This window comes from Hypanus sabinus, unplaced genomic scaffold, assembly GCF_030144855.1.
Source record: "Hypanus sabinus isolate sHypSab1 unplaced genomic scaffold, sHypSab1.hap1 scaffold_209, whole genome shotgun sequence".
NCBI classification, from domain to species: domain Eukaryota; kingdom Metazoa; phylum Chordata; class Chondrichthyes; order Myliobatiformes; family Dasyatidae; genus Hypanus; species Hypanus sabinus.
The window spans coordinates 38,854-62,418 of NW_026780194.1; the positions used below are offsets into that span (position 1 = coordinate 38,854).

Consider the following 23,565-nt stretch of genomic DNA (forward strand, 5'->3'; position numbering starts at 1 on the left):
TTCCCGTACTTGTGCACTTGGCAATACATTCAATAGTACCACAGAAAACTCAGTGAGATTTGAGTAGCGATTTTCAACGTGGCAGCTGGGTAGGTCAACTGTAAAGAGATAGTACACTGTTAAACAATGTTCATTAGCAGAGGGATCTTGGATTCCAAGTTCACAGTCCCCTGAAAGGCACCACACTGATTGACTGGGTAGGTAGGAACGCAACTGGAGTGCTTGCCTTCATTAGTAAAGGCATTGAGTTGATACGTCAGGAAATTCTGTTGCAGCTTTATAAAACACAAATTCGGCCACAATTGAATTATTTCATACATTTCTAGTCGCCGCATTCTAGGAAGGATGTCAAGGCTTAAGATAGGGTGCAGATGGTTTCCCAGGATTTTGTCTGGATAACGGGGCATGAGTTATAACGAGAGGTTGGACAAACTTGGGTTCTTTTCTCTGGGGCCGTGCAGGTCGGTGTAAGACTTCCAGAAGGATGGTAGGATTACGAGAGTACAGAGACAATATCTTTTCCTAGATTTGAAATTTTAGATGAGATGGGGGTTATTTTAGAAGAGATGTGAGATGTGAGCGGCAAGTACTTTTACACAGAGAGTGGTGCGTAGCTGGGATGTGCTGACGGGTATTGGCAGATGTAGATACATTCGTGGCCTTTAACAGCCATTTACATAGGCATATTGATGTGAGGAAAATGGAAGGATATGGACGCTGTGTCGGCAAAAAGGATTAATTGGATGTTTGATTACCAACTTTTTCGAAAGCAACGCACACACAACATGTTGGAGAAACGCAGCAGGTCAGGCGGCATCTCTTGGCAAAAGTCAACCGTTGACGTTTCAGGCCGAGGCCATTCTTCAGGACTGTAATGGAAGGAGAGAAGGCAGGATAAAAAAAAAATAGATGGGGGAGTGGAGGAAGTGGTACAAGTTTGCAGGCGATTGGTGAAGAAAAAAGATCTGTAAAGCCGATTGGTGAAAGAGATAAAAGGCTGGGGGAGGGCCAACCTGATATGAGAGAGTAGAAACCATGAATAAAAACGAGGGGGGAGGAGCAACAGAGGGAAGTTATGGGCAGGTAGGTAGATAATGGGGAATGGTGAGTGAGGGGGTGGGCAGTTACCAGATATTCGAGAAATCGATGCTCATGGCGACGGCTTGAAGGCTAGCCAAAGGAATATAAGGTGTTGCTCCTCGAACCTGAGTGTGTCCTTATCACTACAGTAGAGGAGGCCAGGGACTGACATGTCGGAATTTTATTGGGTAGTGGAAGTAAAACGGGTGTCTACAGGGAGATCCCTTTTTTTCGGGTGAAGCGGTCTCCAGTCTACATCGGGGTTCATTGATATACAGGAGGCCACACCAGGAACCCCGGATATAGTAGAGGACCCCAAAAAGAGAAATACTGATTTCTCCTTCCGGTGATCAAAATTTTCACCTCTCCCCCTTTCCCTATTCCACTCTCTGGTCTTTTACTTCTTCTCACCTCTTATAACTTCCCATTGGGCCCCCGCCTCCGTCACTTTCTCTTACTGTCCATTCTCCTCTCCAATACGATTCTTTCTTCTCCAGCAGCTTCCCACCCAGCTGGCTTCCCTTATCCCCTTCCAGAAGGCCTCTTTGCGCTCCCACTACCTTTTAATTTGGGAATCTCCCTTCTTCCATCTCAGTCCTGACGAAGAGGCTCGGTCCGAAATGTCGAATGCATACTCTTTTCTGCAGATAGTACCTAACCTGCCGAGTTCCTCAAGAATTTTGAAAGTTTTCTTTCCATAGAGGAATAACAAAGAGGTTAGAGAGTATCAGTGAGAGGGAATGCAATGAAGATTCACTAGGCTGATCTCTGGAGTGGTCGGGTCATCATGTGAAGAAATATAAAGCGCGATAAGCCTTTAATTTAGAGGCCCGAGGACGAAGAAGAGAACACATTGAAATGCACAACATCAGCAGCGGTTGAACCAATTAAAAATGAAAAATTGACTGTTCAGAATTGAGATGAGGGGTAATGTCTCCACTCCGAGGATGGCGAATGTCTGTAAATCCCCACCAGTAAAAGCAGTAAAGGTTCATGATCATCCTCACATAAAACAGAGGTCGGCGGTATGTGTGGAGACTGAAGGGATCGAGGAAATGAGGATCGGGCAGAAACATGTGGTTGAGATTGGGGCGCAGCGGCCAACTTGTTGATCGTTCGATCCGCTGAATGGCCGCATCCTGCAGTTTCTCTCTTGGCGATGTGACATTTTTACTCTCCAGTGAGGCGGGGGCAATACGAATAGAAGTTAGTGTTTCTAAACATAGAACTGATTTGAACAGAACCTGCACATTTCCGGTCTGGTTGTAAACTGTATGACGATCTGGTATGGGGGCCAGACCCATGAATCGTTGAACCAAAGGAGCAGAAAGGAGGAAGATACAGAGGAATAATTTTAAAAAAGTAGTTGGTGTAAATATGAAGTAATGTGGAAAATGCAGCAGGAGGTTCATGCAGCGTGTAAGGGGCGAACAGCAGAGTCACCAGTTTAGGAGGGAGACCTTTAGCCAGTCACTTCATCCCGCTCAATTTTCCCATTTTACCGCAGATCTGCAACATTTGAGGGTTTGTTTCCCGTGGTTGTGCATTTTAATCTTTCTTCCGTTCTGTCAAGGCAATGAGATCCAATCTGTCACGCACTCTCATTGTGGGTGGGTTTTTTTTTGACACATTTCACTGCTACGAGCTGTTGTGCTTTAATGTTTCACGGTGTACAACCGTATTTATGGAAAAATTAAGCCTTTCCATTGATCTGTGTGTCTCTAAAATGTGCACACTTCAGTTAAGCCTCCTTCCAGAGGATTCAAATCCGCAAACAAGGATGTCTAATATTTCCACCTAATTAAAATGGAGAATATAATTATTATTGTTATTATTTTAAAGTTTTTGAACAACTCTGTGCCCCATGGTCGATGGTCTATGCTCTCTTGTCCAACCCCTTTGCTCCGCCTCTAAAAGCCCCGCCCCAGCTCTGAAGACGCGCGGCGCAAATTGCGCATGCTCAGTCTTTTTTAACTTTCCGTTCTGAGTTGAGCGTATCGTCGCGGGGAGACGGGGGAAGGATCGCTGTCTGCGAGGCAAATACATCAAGTTCCCATCGGTGAGTATTTGAGGCCCTTTCAAGCGGGCATGTTTGAGTCCCGTTAACACACCTGTTCCGGGTTGCTGGAGAGAACCTGCCGGGGTCGGTCCGGGTTGTAGGGCCTTCACATCGAACCGCCAGAGATGAGCCGCCGCTCAGCCCCTGTTGCTTCAGTCCTAGGAACGGGTAATGTGATAATGCCGGGACTGCACTTATCCGTTGATGTACCTGGGGAAATTCGGCTGTTTGTGTTCTTGCAGCCGGAGGTTAAACGGAATAATCGCGTTTGCGGGACACTGCTCCATGTGTATGAGTAGTTTTATCTTAAGTCAGTTCAGACATGGCAGATTTGTGACGTCCCCTCTTTTTGTGTGGGCAATTATTTTTTGTTTCGTGACTCCATTCCACTGTTACGACCCGCCGAAGTGCAGCGAATGTTTTTGGGTACATAACCGTATTAATGCGAGAATTAAGCCTTTTCCATTTGCCTGTTCCTCAAAAATTTGTGCACTTTGGTGAAATCGCCCTCCCGAACTTCCCGAGCTGAAACTCAGACTGTCTAATATTTCCACACAGTTTAAATGGGGAATGGTTTATTATTGCCAAATACCGACGTACAATGAAAATCTTGCCGTGCATACCCTCCACACAGATCAATACGTCACAACAGCACGAGGGGTGAGAGAGAAGGAGTAAATTTCCGAAAACCTAGTACATTTATTTTTTCAACATAGCCCTCTCCTACATTTACACACTTAGTCCAGCGGTTGTGGAGCATACGGATCTTGGACCTCCAGGAAGTGTCCAATGCATGGGGTGATTGATGCGTTCGTGGCCTAAGGTAGAAGGAGATGAGTTATACAGCTCTCGTTACGTGCACATGCGGTTCAGCTTTTTGAGTGATTATGCAGAAAGTTTGAAATTAATAAGTCATCTCCTCCTACCTTAGGCCACGAACTCATCAATCACCCCTGGTATATTAGGTATACATTAACGGAGTGTAACAAAGCTTTATAGTTATAGAGACAGTGTACTGCAGGTAGGCATATTATGCAATGTCACATGGAGTTACATTGTGAGATCAGGAGTCCATCTAATCATGCTGAGGGTCTCGGCCCGAAACGTCGACAGTGCTTCTCCCTATAGATGCTGCCTGGCCTGCTGCGTTCCACAAGCATTTTGTGTGTGCTGCTTGAATTTCCAGCATCTGCAGAATTTCGCATGCTAAAGAAGATTCAGTTTGCTTACAACAGCAGGATGGAAGCAGTCCTTGAGCCCGCTGGGATGTTTTTCTGTTTTATTTTATCTTCGATCGGATGGGAGGTTGAGAATTGAGAATGTCTAGGGTTCTGGGACTCATTGATTATGGTTCCTGATTTGCTGAGGCAGCGGGAAGTATACAGAGAGTCCATGGGTGGGAGGCTTGTTTCTATGATGTGCTCAGCGGTGTCCACAGTTCTCTGCTATTCCCTGCAGTCAAAGGAAGAACAATAGTAGTAGGAAGCTGTGAAGTATCGGGATGGGATGCTTTCTATGGTGCATTCAGGGGCAAAGTGTATATGCGAAAGTTCTTATTGTTTGTTATATATTTGAAATTTTAGGATCATATGCATATAGTGGTATGTACTATTAATTCAGTATCTGTGTAATGCTGTAGGACCGTCAGTGATTGTTCTCGATCCCTTCTCCCTCCTGGTTCTACCTGATCATTCCATGCCATCTTGTTCAAATTCCTTCCAGCCTGTATCTAACCACGTCAAGGATACACATGTCAAACATCTTTCTTCTAACCTTTGTCTCATTCAGAAGTATTATACTGCACTTCTACCTCACTGAGTTTCCAGGAACTGTGTTTTTTGTTCGGTTAATTGATGTTTAATTGAATACAGCACGAGGCAATGTAAAGGCAGCCATTAAGCCATTAAATTTTAGTTTCACCGTTACAAAATGGCTGCAGTGCTAAGTTTTTGTCACAATGAAACTCAGAACATATTATATTGAGTTTGTTATTTCCTTTCTTAATTGTTTGCGGTGAGCGACTTCCTCCGTTTCCAAGGTAACAGCCATTCGGAGCTGCAAGAAGTGTTGCACATTTCTATCGCTCTGTGGTAGAGAGAGTGATGGCAGGAGCAACTGTAACTGAGTGATAGTTGGAGGAAAGGATGCTGTGAATATTGACTGCATGGAATGTATTGCACAAGAGTAGGAATGAACTGAAAACTAACAGACTGGCAGGGGTGGCATTACACAAATTTGTTGACCAGCTTCCGGCGCCCCCAACATTTATTATCTGTGCAGTGAGAGAGAGAGAGAGAGAGAGAGAGAGAGAGAGAGAGAGAGAGAGAGAGAGAGAGAGAGAGAGAGAGAGAGAGAGAGAGAGAGAGAGAGAGAACGAACAAACAATGTTCTTTTGCAGGAATTTTGAAATAAGATGTATAGACGATCATTAGGTTCAGTTCTCCTTAGTTTGTGAATCGGAAATGCCAGGAACACCACAGCAAATTTTTGGTGGCAAAGCCTCAGTGGGCAGTTTTTGTGTAGGTTATAATATTGGGCTGGAGTCTCTGAGAATATGGATAGGGCAGTATATTGTTATTTCTACAGCTGCAATTGAAATTCGCACAGTGTGCAGTGATTCTGAAGATCGGGACGATTGGACTTTGGCTGTGGGAAAATCATTGACTAGACCAACCAGTGAGATGTTATGTTTGTCAAACAATTTGTAGTTTTTCAAATACGTAAGTATTTTGATCGAGCCCAATGTCAGTAAGCGGAGGGTGATGATTGAAGATGGATTTAGCAAATAAAGGCCAGCGACGAGTGTGATGGGTGTGTCAGTAATGACAGTGGGAGGAAAGGACGCTGTGAGCATTAACTATATGGAACGTATTACACCAGGGTCAGAATGGACTGAGGACCCAAGAAATTGGTAGGGATGTGGTGGCAATTACAGTTTAGGGTGGGAATCAGTTACTATTTGTGCATTAAAATGAAGAAGGAGAAAATACTACAGCTGCAGGAAATTTAAAGTCAGGAGGAGAAAATACTGGAATCGCTCAGCAGATCGGCAGCGTCTTGGACAGTCTCAGTTCTGGAACTGGGTCTTCCACCATTTCTCCTTTCAGAGATGTAGTCTGATGTACTGAGTTCCCAGCGTTTCTACTTTATAATTTTACATTCTGTTCCTGCTACACTGCAGGAAACATGGCAGCCAGCTGTGTGGGGCAAGATCCCACACAGCAGGAAGATTGTGATCAAATGAGCTCGGTTTAGCTGCTGGGGTCAGGCTGAAATGTATCCGCATCCTCTATACAGACCGGGGAACCAGCCTGAGCACCGGCCCCGGCAGAGGGTCATTAAGTTCCAATTCCACCTTAGTCACGGCAAATTGGAAATGGCAGGAACACCTCGACAAATCACCGGCACCAAAGCGTCTTTGATGATATGGGTGATGATATTGGGCTGGTGACTCTGAGGATATGGAATTGGCAGTATACGGGCTTCAGTCCAGGTTGGTAATTCGACAGCTGGGATCGGCATTTCCTCAGTCTACAGTGAAGCTGAAATCCTGAGCGGTTGGGCATTGGTTATGGAGAAATCGCCAACTACACTGTCCAATAGAACATCACATCTGTCGAGTATTTTGGAGGTTATTTAAGCGTTAAATAGGGAGTTGGGTGAAGTTGAGCAGTGATGTTGTTCATCTGAACCTTGGTAAAGTCTGTATTAATATCCCGCATGGCAACTGATCTGGATGGTTCGGTCACGTGGGATTCACAGGGCGCTGGCGAGGTGGATTCACACCGGGATCGAGAACAAGAAGCAGGGGGAGATGATTAAAGATGGTTTTAGCGAATAGAAGCCTGTGGCGAGTGGGATGTGTGTGTCAGTGTCGAGACTTCTGTAGTTCACTATTCATGCCATTGATTTGTATAGGGATGTACAAGGCACAATCAGCAAGTTTGAATTGAATTAAATTGAATTGATTTCTTACGTCCTTCACATACATGAGGAGTAAAACTCTTTACAAAACGTCTCGGTCTAAAGGTGAAATGTGCTGTCAAAGTAATTTATAATAATTCAAGATAAATTAAACTGTCTACATAATATGGATTACCTCAAATTAACGTTAGTTAATTAATCTGAAGTCCTGGTGGAAGAAGCTGTCCCGGAACCTGTTGGTCCTGGCCTTTATGCTGCAGTACCGTTTCTTGGATGGTATCAGCTGGAATAGATTCTGGCTGGGGTTACTCTGGACCCCAATGATCCTTCGGGCCTTTTTTACACACCACTCCTTGTAAATGTCCTGAATCATGGGAAGTTCACAACTACAGATGCGCTGGACTGTCCGCACCACTGTCTACAGAGTCCTCTGATTAAGGGAGGTACATTTCCCATACCAGGCAGTGATGCAGCCGGTCCGGATGATCTCAATTATGCCCTTATAAAAACTACTTATGATTTGGAGGCCCAGACCGAACTTGCTCAAACGTCTGAGGTGAAAGACGTGTTTTTGTGCCTTTTTCACCGCACAGCTGGTGTGAACAGACCACGTGAGATCCTCGGTTATGTGGATGCCGAGGAACTTAAAGCTGTTCACCCTCTCAACCCCAGATCCATTGATGTCAATAGGGGTTGGTCTGTCTCCATTCCTCCTGTAATCCACAACCAGCTCCTTTGTTTTTGCGACATTGAGAGGAAGGTTGTTACTTTGCCACTAATGAGTCAGAGAGATGACTTCTTCCCTGTTGGCCACCTCGTTGTTGCTTGAGAGGAGGCCAATCTATGTAGTGTTGTCGACAAACTTAATTAGCAGGTTAGAGCTCTGGGTGACGACACGGTCATGAGTACACAGGGAGACTGAATTCGGGAGACTGGTTGATAAGGCAACAGGTGACAATGAATTTGAAAGACATTTCGGTCAGTTTTGGAGTTGGGCTGAGGAATGGCAAATAGTTTTCAACTTGGGCAAGTGAGAGGGTGCATTTTGGACAGTCAAACTGGGTGGAACTGGTGTAGTGAATGGGAGAGCATCGGGTGTTGTGGAACAGAACGAGCTGCGTGTACAACAGCACAGTTCACGGAAAGTGGTTGTGTAGGTATTGAGGGTGCAAAAGAAGGCTTTAATCATGCTGGCACTCATTAGTTAGGGCATTGAGTTCTGGATTGTGGTCATTATATTGTAGTCATATATTTTTTTGGTGCGGATACACAGAGTGTTATGTACATTTGTTTTCTCCCTACTGTAGGAAAAATATTATCAGTCTGGATAGTGTGCAGACGAGATTGCTGAATATGCTGTCTAAACTAAAGTGCCGGCTCATGGGAAGAAGTTGGCCAAGCTGGATCTTAATTCCAGAGGAGAAAGGAGCTGACACTGTCGGAGGGAGTACAGATAATGTGGTTGGTCATTGTATTTTTCCCAGGGTTCACGATTCAAGATTGGGCAATGTCATTCCAGTATAGGAGAACAAAATAATTGTTACTCTGTATCCGAAGCAGGACAGAAAGAAAATGATAGGGACCACAATAATAAACAAAACACATTACATGCAGTATGATTGCTTAAAAACATTGATTCTATGTCCATAAAGTGACGTTAGGCACAGGAGAGAGTGGACATATGGAGACTGATATTGATTTTCTGCCCATTAAATTACTTTAGGCACAGGAGTGTCTAGAACTGTCAGGAAATGTTAAACCAGTAGTGGGTGAGGTGTGGAGCGTGGGTTAGTGAGTAGACGTGTTGATTACGCTTACTGCTTGGGGTACATAATTGTTTTAAACCTGATTGTCCTGGCGTGGGTGTTACAGATCCAGAATTCTCTTAAGGTAGCACCAGAGTCGTAAAGAGAGTTTTGGGCATATTGACCTTTATAACGCAGGCTATTAAGAAGAGGGGTTGGGATATTAATGCTAAAGTTGTAGTTCACCGTGATTCCAAAACATGTAGGATTGTGTGCAGTTCTGGTCAGCTACTTGGAGGACAGATATGGATAAGCGTGAAAGAGTGCAGGGAAAATTACACGGACATTGCTGGTATTTCAGGAAATAATTATAGTGATGGGTTGAACAGGTTAGGACTTGATTACCTGGAATAGGGGAGAATGAGGGGGTATTCTAGCTTGGCTCCAATTTTTCTATGCCATTGGCCCCTACAATTAAAGGAAGAGTCCACAGACCCCAGTTTGGGACACCCTGCTAAAGATGTAGAAATCTATGATGGTATAAATAGGGTGAATACAGGTAGGAATTTTCCCCTCAGGTTGGGTAAGATCATGGATTTAGGGAAAAACGTGACACATTTAAGGGTTATCAGGGGGAACTACTTCACTCAGAGGGTGGTGCGAAGGCGGAACCAGTTCCCAGCATAAATGAGAGATGCAGGTTCACTTTTCGAATTTGAGAGATGTTTGGGTAGGTAAATAGATGAGGGAGGTGTAGACGGCTGTGGTTTGGGTACAGGGGGATGGGACCACACCGAACATGGCACGGGCTGGATGGGCTAACCGTCCTGTGGCTGTGCTCTAACGGCTCTACGAAATTAAATTGAGATTTCTACTCATAATGGATATTTGTCGCATCCAACAATGTGTTTTTATTTTGGGCCAGCGTCTGCACTGCTGAGATCTCTGTAGAGCTGAATCAACCATGAGATTTACTGAATATACCTCGAAAGGCTAATAACAAACGCTAAAATTTTAGTATCACCATTACAAAATGGCTGAACGTTCAGTTCACCTTTGTCACAATGAAACCGAGAACGTGTCACACTGAGTTTGTTGTTTCTCCGCTCGGTTATCTTTGCGAGTCACTTCCTCCGTCACCAGGGCAACAGCTCACCAGAGCTGCAGAGAGTGTTGAACGTGTTTATCACTCTCTGGTTGCTGACTCTCAGTGGAGAGAGAGTGGCCTCAGATACGAGGATGCTTTCAGCATTTACTGTCCGGGATGGAATGACGAAGACTGTAGGGATTGAATTTATGCAATTCTGTTCTGGATGTCAAACTTCTGGCAGTCAGTCAATCGCTTCTGCAGCGAAAGAACAAAAAAAATCTCCTGTACTGAGCTTCCAGTGCTATCTTTTCAATTTTATGTTGAAAACATTTTGTTCCTTTTACACGACGGTAAAGTGGCTGCTAATTGATCTAGGCTACACCACACTCAACAATAAATTAATGTACCACTGTGTTCAATATAACTGTGGGGACAAGTTGAAATATATCAACACCCTCTTTGTGTCCCAAATGCCCATGTTGCCAGGCTGATCCCTGTCTAGACAAAGGATCATCAGGCTCCAGTTCTGTCACGGGTTGGTAGGGGAGTGTAAATTTTTTGAGCTGGGATTAGCTGAGAAACTGCCACATATTACCAGCAGCAAAGAGCCCTGAGAGAGTTGTGCCTGAGATGCAATCTTAGGATGGGAGCTCCAGAAATATGGAACTGTCAGTGTTTGGGCTTCGGTCTACGTTGGTGCTTTTACAGATGCTGCTGGATGTTCCTCCTTCTGCAATGAAACAGACGTCACCGGGGGCTGGATATTGGTAGCGTGAATCTCTCAGTGTGAGATGTGGAAAAGATGTGCGAGGCTGTCGGTGTGGGCTGTGACCCTCTGAGGTTGCATCCTGGGATACCACACTTGTTTTGACTCAGACAAAATGATTCAGGGTCTCATTGTGTCCGGGTTTCTGAGATGTTGAGCGAGTATTCCTGTTCTGTGCTCAGATGTTTGGTTCTGAAGTTCCTTTGGAAGCAAAGTAGAGAATGAGTTCCCATTCCATCCCTCACAGGGAGAGGCTGTGATTAAATACACTGTTTTGTGTTTGCACCAGTAGAAAGAGACCGGGGTTTCAGAACTCAATTCACATTTGGAAATTCCCCCTCACTCTCACCTGTCTATCTGCCAGTGGGAGTCAAACAGAAACTCAAGATGCTGAAGATAGAACAGAACATGGAACAGTACATCATGGACAGAGGTGTGCTCTCTGAGTAGAACAACTTATCCACACATTTCCCTTGCATTTACTCCCTCACACCTTCATTGCATGGTCTCTGGTATTAGACATTTACAAACAGAGAGAAGATACTCCCTGTCTACTCTGTCAATATTTTTCATTCTCTTATGAACCTCTATCTGGTCTTCCCCCAGTCCTCACCGCTCCAAGGAGAACAACCCAAGATTTTCCACAAAAAATCTGGGAGATGTTTGAATCCATTCTGACGAAAGGCCAGGAAACCGAATCGCAAACATGTTTCCTCTCCCCACAGCTGTTCCTTACCTGCTGAGCGTTTCTAGTGATTCCAGTTTCTCTTTATTCCATTCAAAGCCCAGTTTGTTTATAAAGAGTGGGGTTGAACTGTTATCGAGATGAACATGGGGGAATGCATAACGAAAGTTTAAATCAGATCAGCAGAAGTTTCGGAGGGCCGAGTGGTCCACTTACGCTTTTGGTGTCTTGATTAGAAAAGTTCCCACAGTTTAATTAGTGTAAGCCAATATAACATTAGCAAATTAATTTTATTGTGGAACTGACAAGAAACATTACATTGATTAAGTACATACATCGAGATTTGTGCGTTAATGTTGTACCCCTGTTGGTTGCGGATCGACCATGACTCACTCGGTGATCTGGCCAGCGCGGTACGGGACCGAGGGACGCGCTTCCCGATCCCTGTTACTGACTCTACAGTCTCCCCGTCTACCGCGCGCACCAGCTCCCCGCCCACGCGCGTCCTCTCGGGGAGCTTCGTCACCCTTGCGCTCCTGGGTTGACATTGAGACGATTTAAGCAACTGCACGTACCCGGTATCTCTCATGAAGAGACGTGTGATTTACTTCTCTAATTGGTGACAGCAAATGCCAATTTAGCATACCAACCAACGGGGAGATGGGTTTCGTCAATAAGTCGTTAGCTCCAAAGGCCCCACCAGGTGGGGCCCATGGGAGTGCTCATAGTAACACCCTTGGTCTGCAGAACGTAGGAAGAGTCAAAAAAGAAGATATTAAGTGTGAATTCCAGTTCCAACAACCGGAGGAGTATGCTGATGTTGCGGAACTGGTGAGGCCGATTATCCAGAAAGTAGCAGAGGGCACGGTGAGGTGGAAGGCATGGGAGGTATCCCGGATGTAGTTGGGGAGGGACTGAACTATGGGTGACAAAATTGAGTCCAGGTAGGTAGACACAAGTTCAGTGGTGCAGGAGCAGACCGAAACAGTGGGTCTACTGGGACAGTCAGGCTTGTGGATCTTGGGGAAGAGGTGAAACCGAGCAGTGCGGGGTGTGGGAATTATGAGCTTTTTTGGCTGAGGATAGAAGGTCTCCGGAGTTGGTAAGGGCAGTGATGGTACGGAAGACAATGGTAATTCCTTCCCTCTCACTTCACCCATCCCATTTTCACTCTGCCTCCTCCTCCAGCTGCTTATCACCGCTCTCATTATTCTGCCTTCTTCTGCTACCTGGTGCTTTCACCTTACATTCCTTCTTCACCTTTCCTGCCTATCCCCTCCCTGCTTTCCCTCCCAAACCTCTTGATCTTTCCTCTTCCTGGCTTTTCACCTGGCACCTTCCAGCCTTCTCCTTCCCACCCTCCCCCCAATTTCTTTATAGGGTTTCGCCCCCCTCCCTCTTCAGTGCTGATGAACGGTCTCGGCCCGAAACGTTGACTGTTCGTTTCCACGGACGCTGCCCAACCTTCTGAGTTCCTCCAGCGTCTTGTACGGCCTCTTTGTTGGAAACTGCCTCTCAGTGATACAACAGGGGCGTCGGCATTTCCTGAGTGTTATTATCTATCCATTGTAGCATCTGTCATCTTCTGCTTCTTTTACCTTCTGTTTTACTGAACATGGCAGTCTTCTCCAAGGAATCCTGTCATCTTATGGGTGTCCAAAATTTTTCAGCTTTTCAAGCTTCCCAGTGAGCAGGCTGGCTGTATTTCTTCAAGTATTGACTTGTTGGATCTGCTTGCTGTCCAACGAATTCTTAACACATTCCTCCAGCATCCGAGTTCAAAGGCGTCGATTATTTTGTATTCAGCCTGACTAATAGTCCAGCTCTCACAGCCATACATCACATCTGGAAATACCATAGACTTGACTCTACGGTCCTTTGTAGACAATTCATGTCTCTGCGCTTCAGAATTTTATCTAAATTTCTCATTGCTGCCCTCCCCAGAAGTAAGCGCCGTTTGATTCTGTGGCTGCTGTTACTATGTTTAGAAATCTTTGAACCGGGGAAGATAAATTCCGTCACTGCTTCCACTTCCTTTTCATGTATTACCACGGAGTTAACAGGACTGGCTGGTTTTCTTAATATTGAGCAAGAAGCCGGCTTTCCACTTTCTTCTTTCACGTTCATTAGAAGCTTCTTCAGATCCTCCTCACTCTCGGCCATTAGAATCGTATCACCTGCATATCTGAAGTTGTTCATATTTTCTGGTCATTTTGATTCCAACATTTTGAGTCCTCTCGACCAGCATTCCGCATGATGTGTTCAGCACATAGATTAAATAAGCAGGGTGGCAGTATGCAGCCTTGTCGTAATCCTTTCCCAATCTTGAACTAGTTTGTTTTTCCATGGTCAGTTCTAACTGTTGCTTCTTGATCTTGTATTTGCCATAGTTTATTATGGTCCACACTGTTATAAAAAAAAAACAAAAAAAATCCTTTAGAGTAGTCAATAAAACATAGATAAATACTTTTCTCGAATTCTCGCGATTTCTCCATTATCCAGCGTAGGCTAGCAATCTTCTATTGCCCATTCAACTTCACTTTCCAGAATGCCTGGCACTGTATCGATGAGGGAGTCATTGCAGGTGTCTTCGCTGTTGGATCTTTCTACAATTCTTCTGTGTGTTCCTGCCAACTCCCTTTGATGTCCTTTGCTTCTGTAAGGTCCTTCCCTTCTTTGTCATTTCCTATGCTCATTTTACATGAAATGTTCCTTTGATTTCTCTCATCTTCTACAACAGATTTCGTTTTTTCCCCAATTCTGTTGGCTGTTTCAGCTTCAATACATCTCTCCTTCTTGAACTTTGTGTTCAGTTGGGGTTCTTGTCCAAATCTCCATTTGCTCCCTGGAATGTAGGAGAGTGAGCAGTGACGTTACAAAAGTGGTTTAAATTATGAAGGGCAGAGTAACTGACTCACTCCTTTATTTGTGTTATTCAGGTCATTGCCAGCAGGTGGTGCTTTCTTCCACCCGGCCGGCAGACAAGAAGACGGCAATCAACCAACCGCAGTCAGACTCAGAATGGACACAGGTATGCTCACTGGGCTGTTTCCCATTAAAAATCTGTTCTTATGGTACACGTGTAGTCAAATCATCAATAGTTCAGAACGATAAACATGGGAGATAAAGGGGCAGAGAGAAAGTACCATCAAACGGGGTCATTGTTCCACCTGGTAAACTTACCTTGAGCACTAGAACAATTCACCAGGTCCAGCGCAGGGACCTAACAAGGGGAATGACGGAATCGCTCCCCTCACCATGTAAATCTTCACCTCAGTGAAAGGAAATGGAGCTCCTGAATAAGGTTGGTAGTCATTAGCAGTGTCCACAAGGATCACTGATACGCCATGCGTTATGTGTGATGTAAATAAATTAATAATAAGCTATGTCTTAACCGAATGATATACTGGGTGAACTGATTCGTTGATTACAGAGTTGACGGAGTTGAGTAAATTTGGGACTTCGTCAACGTGTTCAGCATCCAATTAGAAATATGAAGAGAGTCACCAAGTACAGTTAATTCAGACAAATGTGAGAAGTTGCACTTTGGACGTTCGCGAGCGATGCTCAGAGTGAATGCTGTGACCGTTAATAAGATTGATGTATGGATGTATCTTGTGATGGATATGCATAGCTTCCTGAAAGTAGCAACACATTTGGTAGATTGCTAATGATGAGTTGAGGTATTTGTTGAAGTTGACCTGTAACTGGGTACGCGTTGGTTAAGAGATAATTTTAGAATTGTCCACACATCTGGTAACCAAATCACAGGACTGATGTGGTGAGTCTGGTGAGTGTGCAGACAAGTTTCACCACAAATACCAAAGGGAATAGGTTTAAGGTTAGAGTGTAAAGTTTAAAGGGGATTTAGGATGCATGTTTGCCACAGAGAGTGATCGGTGTCTGGAATGTCCTGCCAAAGGAGGGGATAGAAACAGATACTCAGTAGCATCTGAGAGGCGTTTGCTCTCATGAATATGTCGGGAATGGAGGGATATTGACCATGTTGCTGAAGTTGGGATTGGTTTAAATTGGCATCGTGTCCGCGTACGCATGGTACACTCTGCTATTTTATGTTCTTTTTGACTACAGATCTGAAATCCGCAATCTCCGTCTTCCTGTCAAATTGTGAAGATCACCACCTGTTCCGGTTGACGAGCTTCTACATGGAGCGACTGGAGCAGGCGATTGAGGAGGGTGTGGAGGGAGTCGGCTTCATGTTAATGGGCGAGGATCACTTCACCGGGCGAGAGTATCACGTAAGTGGGCGGGACATAGGCTGAGTGTAGAACCAACGCAACGGAACCTCTGGGCAGTGACAATCCAGCAATGCTTGTGCGCAACATCTGGAAAAGAGTTTTCATGAGCAGAAACTATATTTTCCGATTTTTCGCTCACACTCATTTTTAGACAGGTAAGGATAAAGACAATGATTGGCAGGTGAATTTAGTAAGATGACACTTGACGGACATTGCAAGTGGACAGAGACCTTCTTTACACCACTCTGCCTGACATCACATCATCCTCCCAATATTCGACTTTAATGGACATTCACCAAACTGTGTTTGATGACCCACGGGATTCCCACAAATTAAATATATAGTGACTTATTTCTCAGCTCATTCTCAGTCTACCTTCAAACCCATTTTCAACTGACGAGGCAACACTGACTATCGTCTCTCATTTGAACTACGGACCCTTTTTTGATCAATATCACAACATGCCTCATGGTTCAGTTAACTTCTGTTCCTTGTGAATGTTCCAATTTGTGTTTGTACTTGCTACAGCTTATACTGTTTATATTGGGGAGTGCAACATTATTATCATTAAAAATATTCCAAGCATCTACTGCTAACGCAGTATTACAAAGAAACACTTTCCTATGGTCCTTGTGCTACTGGAGTGCATTCATCTTTTGCGACCCAGAATGAATATTAGTGAAGAGCCATACACCATACTGAACACTACATTCCACGTGACGCAGCTGACAATTTCAGTCCAAACTTCTTTTTCAACATTACCACCAGTTAGCTTTGGTCTGTCACACACGCACAATAGTCCAGAATTTGCTGTCAGCTCCTCACTGCCAGTTCCCAGCTGTAGGCTGACACTGGAGCGCTCATGGAGTCCGGCAGAGAAGTGTGAACCTGTTGGGGTTCACCGACAATTACCCCAGGGAAAATCAACAGTGACTCTGCCATAGTTTGACCTACCCATAGTCATCAAACTCTACAGTACAGCAGCATGATCTTCGGACCATCCAGTCCACACCGACATATCTGCTTAGTCCCATTGAGCGGCGCCCTGGCTGGAGAAGTCCATAACTTCCCCATTGAATGAAATTATCCAACTTGATCTTAAATGTACACGTCGAATGTATATCGACTAATTTCGATGGCAACGCGTCTTACGCTATCAGCAAACTCTGAGTGACGGGTTCCCCTCATATTGCCTTTCACCTGTCACCGTTACCAAATGACCTCTAATTCCAGTCTCACCCAACCTCAGTAGTAAATGCCTTTTCACACTAACTCTCTCTATACCTTTTATAAACAGATACCTCTATCACATCTCCACTGGTCCTCCTACACTCTATGGAATAATGTCCTAGCCTATTCATAATTTCCCTTTCTCTCAGTTCCTCAAGCCTTGGCAACAATCTGTATTTTTCTTTCTGCACTCGGTCAATCATTTATATCCTTCCAAGAGACAGGTGCACACATTGCTTTAAATTAGTTTCTGCCACATCAATTTCGACATAATATCCCAACTTCTGTATTCAATATTTTGATTTATGAAGCCCCATGTCCTCAAAGCTTTCCAACGCCATCTAAATTCGACAACACTTTAAAGAAATTTCGGATGTCTATTCCCTGATACCTTAGTTTAACCGCAGTGCTCAATGCCCTACCACTCAATGTCTTACTATTATCATGGTTTGTCCTCATAAAGTACATCACCTCGCACGGTTCTTCATTAAATTCTATCTTTGAAACTCCATTCCGCCTTTTGCAAGCTGTTCCATGTCCCGCTGTAAGCTCTGATACCCTTTCTCACTGTCACTACGCTGGTGTCATCCACAGATTTGCTGACCCAGTTTACCACATTGTCATACAGAGCATTGATTTATCTGACAGACAACATCAGACCCAGTACAGATCCCTGCCGCACACCACTAGTCATAGACCTCCAGTCAGAGAAGCAAATCTCTACTATCTCTTTTAGCTTCTCTCGCGAATCCAATATCTAAACTAACTGGCGGCCCTGTCATTAATTCCAAGCAAGTTGCTGAAGCCCCAGTAGACAACATCCACTGACTTGTTTTCATTATTTGCCTCGTAACTTCTTCAAGAAACTATAAGATTGGTTGGACGGGATCTAACAGGCACAAATCAGTGTTGAATACCCGTAATCTCCATCCAAATACTCATATCCCGTCCTTAGAGTACCTACCAATAACTTTACCATCATTGGTGTTGACTCACCAACCTGTAATTCCGTGCCTTAATTTTACAGAGTTTCAAGCAGCAGAACAGCATTGCCTACCCTCCAATGCTTCCACTTCTGACGTTTTAAATTCCTCTGCTGGAGCACTTGCAATCTCTGAAATAGTCTCAAACGAGGTACGAAGGAAAGCACTAGGGATTTATCAACCTTCATCTCCTTCAAGACAGTAAATATCTCCTCCTCTATAATCCGTGCATTGCCCATTATCTCACTGATGTTTTCTCTCACTCTGAAGACACTGTGTGCCTCCTGACTAAATATAAATGCAAAAAAAACAAAAAAAGATTTAAAATCTCCTCCGCCTTTTTCAGCTTCATGGATAAAGGCCCATTCTGAACTTCAAGAAATCCAATTTTGTCCGCTGGTATTCTTTTGTTCTGAGTATATTTGATGAAGAGTTTGGGGTTCTCCTTTTCCTGGTCTGCTAGAGCAAACTCATGCCATACTTTAGCCGTCCGGATTTCCTCCCTTAGTAACTTCTGCATTTCCTGTACTCCTCTGACCTTCGAGGCTGTATTTGCGATGCGCTCAGGGCCACTCAGAAACCAGGACCTGTCTCGCCTTTTATTCTGTCACGAATATTCGGTCTGTATTCGTGGATTCAAACTTCAACATTTCAGCCTTGGACGCCTCAAGCCTGCCAATCACCTCGGTACCAGAAAACAACCTGTCCCAATCATCTTTCGTCAGATCCTTTCGGATACCATTAAAATTGGACTTTCTCCAATTTAGATTGTTAACCTGAGGACAAGATATTGTCCATAATGTTCTTTAAACTAATGTCATTTTCATCACCTGCACACCCGTCTATCACCTGACGTGTCGTGTACTCTGATGGCATTCCAGTATTTGCTGTCTGTAGCCATGACTTCAATATATTGATTACGGAAACGTCCCTGGACATACTTGAGCTACACTATCCCATCCGGCCCTTTCAAGTATCGATACCCCAGTCGATAATTCGACAATTAAAATTACCTACCATCAGAACATCGTGTTTCTTGTAACGGTCTGTGATCTCCCTACAAATTTGATCCTCTAAGTCCCATTGACTATTGCGTGGTCCACAATGTCATCCAATTAACGTGTTCGTCCATTTCTTATTGCTTAGTTTCACCCACGTAGACTCAGTAGATGAGCTCTCTAGTCTGTCCTCTCTGAGCAATGCAGTGATATTTTTTCCTAATACCACCCCTCCTTCACCTCTATCGAACCGTGTCTAACGCTACAGAACCCTGGAATGCTGAACAACCAGTCCGGCACATATTCCAACCAAATCATATGAATGGTTACAACGCTGTAGTTCAATGTGCTGATCCATGAGTGAAGCTCATCTGCCTTTCCGACAATACTGCTTGCATTGGTATAATACGGATTTCGGAAAAAAATAGATTCACGATGCTCATCCTTTAGCTACTTGACTTTCCCACACAACCGCTCCATTATCCACTCTGGTTCTTCATCCCCCTGCATCTTAACTTTAACACATCTCCCCTCCCTATGCAGCGCTAACAATCCTTCACTTAAGGGTATCAGCGCCCTCCAATATGAGTGTAAAACCATCATGCCTGTCCAAGTCCCAACTTTCTTGGAAGAGATCCCAATTATCCCAAAATCTGAAGCCCTTGGTCATGCGTCATATCATCAGCCACACGTTAAAATGCACTATCGTCCTATTTCCGACCTCACTAGCACGTGATACGGGTCGCAATCCTGAGAACACAATTATGGGGATCCTGCCTTTTGGATTAGCATCTAACCCCATGAACTCACTTTGCAGGACTTCATCATACTTCCTGCTCTTGTCATTGGTACCAATGTGAATCACGTCTTCTGGCTACTCATCCTGTCCTTAGTAACGTTGCAGACTGGATGCGAGATAGCCCTGACCTTGACAACACACCATCCAGCAAACTTGCTGTCGTCAGCAGAATTTCCATCCTGTTTTCCTAACCGCTGATAGTGAAGATCACTCTTCCCACCCCTTCTGAGTCACAAAACCAAACTCAGTGCCAGAGGCATAAACGACATGGTTTTTCTCTTCTAGGTCATACCCCGAAACAGAGAGATATATATCTGTTATAGAGGGGTTCCCTGCAGGCAGATATTCTGATGTTTCCCCTGCTGACAGTTACCCAGTTACCTATGTCCTAAGCCTTGGGTATACCACTCCCTGTATAGCCCGTCAGTTAACTTCTCAGCCTGATGAGTGATTCCTGGTTCATTCAGTTCCAGCTCCAGTTCCTTAACACAGTCTATAATAAACTGCAGTTGTATGCGCTTCTTGCACTTGTCAAGGACACTGGAGGTCTCCTTGCCTTGCCACGCCCTGTAGGAAGAGCATTCCCCTATCCTTCCTGGCATTCGCACTGCTCTAACCGTGAAAACAACTGGTAAAATCATACCCAAAATCTGCCTGAAGTCTCACTGGACCTTCTCTGACAATAAGTCTCAACTCCCCATTCTATCTCTGGCTCACTCACACTATGTCTTCTCCGCTTAAACGTTGCCAAGTGGATAATGACCCCGCAATCTGTGGCACAGAATGACCGGAATGAACCCACTCGCTTCTTTTAAATTAATTCAACACGCACAGCACGCGGGAGGAACTCAGCAGGTCGGGCAGGATCCCTGCAAACGAACTGTCAATGTTTCAGGCCGACATCATTAGTCAGAAGAAATTTTATTTTTATTTTTATCTCCCGCTATGAACACTTCAATAGTTCTTAGCGATCTGTGACGTTGAAAATGTGCTGGGTTAGTTCAGGGTAGATTTGTACCCATCCCTTTGCTCCTCAATATATTTCCCATTGTTCATTACAGAAGGTGACTGAGCTCGCGGAAAAGGGAATCCGAGCGGGCGCTTCCAAACTCCTCCTGGATCTGGTGATGGAGAAGGGCTCCGGGGCCCGGAGGGTGATGTGGGAATCCTTTGTGAAACTACATCACCATTTACCGAAGCTGAGCAGAATATTGAATGAAATACGGGAACGTGGTACGGTGAACAAAACACTGTATGTTACAGCTGTAAATGGTGATGAATTTAGAGTATTACACAGATTAATGCAGGTTAATCTGTTTGAACAGGTGACGACCAGTTCGCCTACATGGACACTGAGCGGGGTATATATGAATTGCCCACGCATCTGAAAGGTAAGCGATGGAACAGAAATCTCAAAAATCTCATTTCGTTACGGCAGTCTGGATACCTGTGTTTAGAGGCAAGTTACTAGACTGGCAGAAACTGTGAGGCAGGTTTTTGTTGCTGTGGCTGACGACAGGAAACCAAAATACATTTGTCACAACACACGGTACATTTTGGGTCTCGGGCGATGCACCCAGACGCATCTATAGGTTTTATAAACTGACATTCCCGTCGCTAAATATCAGGAGATTTGACAAAACTAGAGCCAGACCTCTCCAACTGGAATATCCAACTCCAGCAAAGGAAATCTCACGCGTCTGATCCAAAGTGGAGCCGATATTTGTTGTGATTCCTCCATAAAAACAGAAGACATAGGGGAGCATTAGGCCATTCAGCCCAGTGAGTCTGATCCGCCATTCCATCATGGCTGATCCTGCATCCCACTCAACCACATGCACTTGCCTTCTAACATATCCTTTGATGCCCTGACTGATCAGAAAACGACGACTTTCCGCCTTAAATATAAGTACGGACTTGGCCTCCACTGCAGTCTGTAGCATAGCATTTTAAGGAACCCTACTCGCTAAAAAAAATCCCTCCTTACCTCTGTTCTAAAGTGTCTCTCCCTCACTTTTCAGGCTGGGCCCCTTAATTCTGTGTACTCTCACCATTGAAAATATGCTCTCCTCATCCACCCGTTCTTGTCCTTTCATCTTGCGGTAGGTTTCAAGAACGTCCCCGCGTGTTCTATTAAATTCCACTTTTGCCCAAAGTTGCCAAAATGTTCCTCATAATGTAACCCTTTCATTCCTGCAATCATCTTCGTGAACATGCACTGGACCCTCTCCAGTGATAACACTTCCTTTCTGAAATATGGGACCCAAAACTGTTGACAATTCTTCAAATGCGGTCTGACGAGTGTCTAAAAAGACTCAGCATTACTCCAGGAAATTAACCTTCTGGTAGTCTTGCACGAGGACTCCTAAGTACCTCTGTACCTCTGATGTTTAGATCTTCTTCCGATTTAGGTAATGGTCCGCTCTATTGTTCCTTTTACCACAAGGTATTTCCAGACATTTTCCAGTACTGTATTTGACATTTCTCCCTACTCTTCCAATTTGTCTGTGTCCTCTGCAATCGCCTTGCTTCCTCGACAATACCGAAAGCTACACCTATCTTCATATCATCCGCAAAGCCATTTTTTAAATTACTGACAATCAATGTGAAAAGCATTGGTCCCAATACTGACCCTGAGGAAAACCACTAGTCATCAACAGCCAAGCAGAAATGGTCCATTTTATTCCCATTCGCTGCCTCCTGTCTGTCAGCAATTCCGTTCGCCTTGCTATTATCTTTCCGGTAACACCATAGGATTCTAACTTGTAAGTAAGTATCATATGTGGCACCATATCAAATACCTTCTGAAAATCCATTTGACTGGTATCAACTGCCTATCCTTTGTCCGCCCTGCTTGATACTACCTCGAGGATCTTTAACAGATTTGTCAGGCAAAATTTCGCGCAACAGAGAGCATAGTGACTTTGACTTATTTTGTCATTAGTCTCCAAGAACCTCGAATCCCCAAACTTAATAATACACTTCAACAATTCCCAACCAATGTGATTTTGCTATCTGGCCTATAATTCCCTTTCTTTGTCCTTCCTCCCTTCTTAAAGAGTGGAGTCACATTTGCAATCCTCCATTCCTCTGAGACCATGGCAGAATCAAGCGTTTCTTGAAAAACTCTTGACCGATGCATCCGTTAACTCTTCAGTAACCTCTTTCAGGACTCTGGGATATAGTCCATCTGGTCCAGGTGACTTATCCACCTTAAGACTGTTCAGTATGCCAAGCACTTTTTCTTTTGCAATAGCAATGACACTCGCACCTCCTGCCTGTCACTCACGAACCACTGCGCACTGCTAGCGTGTGCCACAGTGAAGACATATGCAGAGTACCCATTAGGTTCATCTGCCATTTCCTTGTCTCACGTTACTACTTCAACATCATTTTTCAATGATCCCTCGTCAATTTTACTTCCTTTTACTCTGCATAACTGAAAAACACGTTAGGTAACGTTCAGTATATAATTGGCTTGTCTGGCCTCATAATTAATCTTTTCTATTCTTATAGCTTTATCCGTTGACTTTTGTTGTTTTTTAAAAGGTTTCCTTTCATCCAACTTCCCACCCATTTTTGCTGCCTTATATGCCCTTTCGTTTTATGTTATGCAGTCCGTAACTTCCTTTGTCAGCCATGGTTGCCTACATGAGCTTCTCCTTCCTTCCGTACATTCATGTTACACCTATCATCTACTTCTAAGCCTGTTAGCTCATCCTCAGATCTATCATCCTGGTTCCCTTCCCCCTGCCATATTAAAACACTCCCAGCAGCTCCAGTAAATCTTCCCGCAGGAATGTTGGTACCGCTCCGATTCATGCAACCCGTCAATTTTGTACGGGGCACGCCTATCCTAGAGGTTGTCCCAGTTATCCAAAAATGAGAATCCCTGACCCGCGCTGCAATTCTTCTGCCTCATTCTATTCCAATGTTGACTGTCGTGT

At 44.4% G+C, this 23,565-nt stretch overlaps 1 pseudogene; it reads left to right on the top strand.

The window, feature by feature from the left end:
* Nucleotides 1-23,565, top strand: part of LOC132387667 (NACHT, LRR and PYD domains-containing protein 3-like) — a 29,502-nt pseudogene that overhangs the window by 538 nt on the left and 5,399 nt on the right.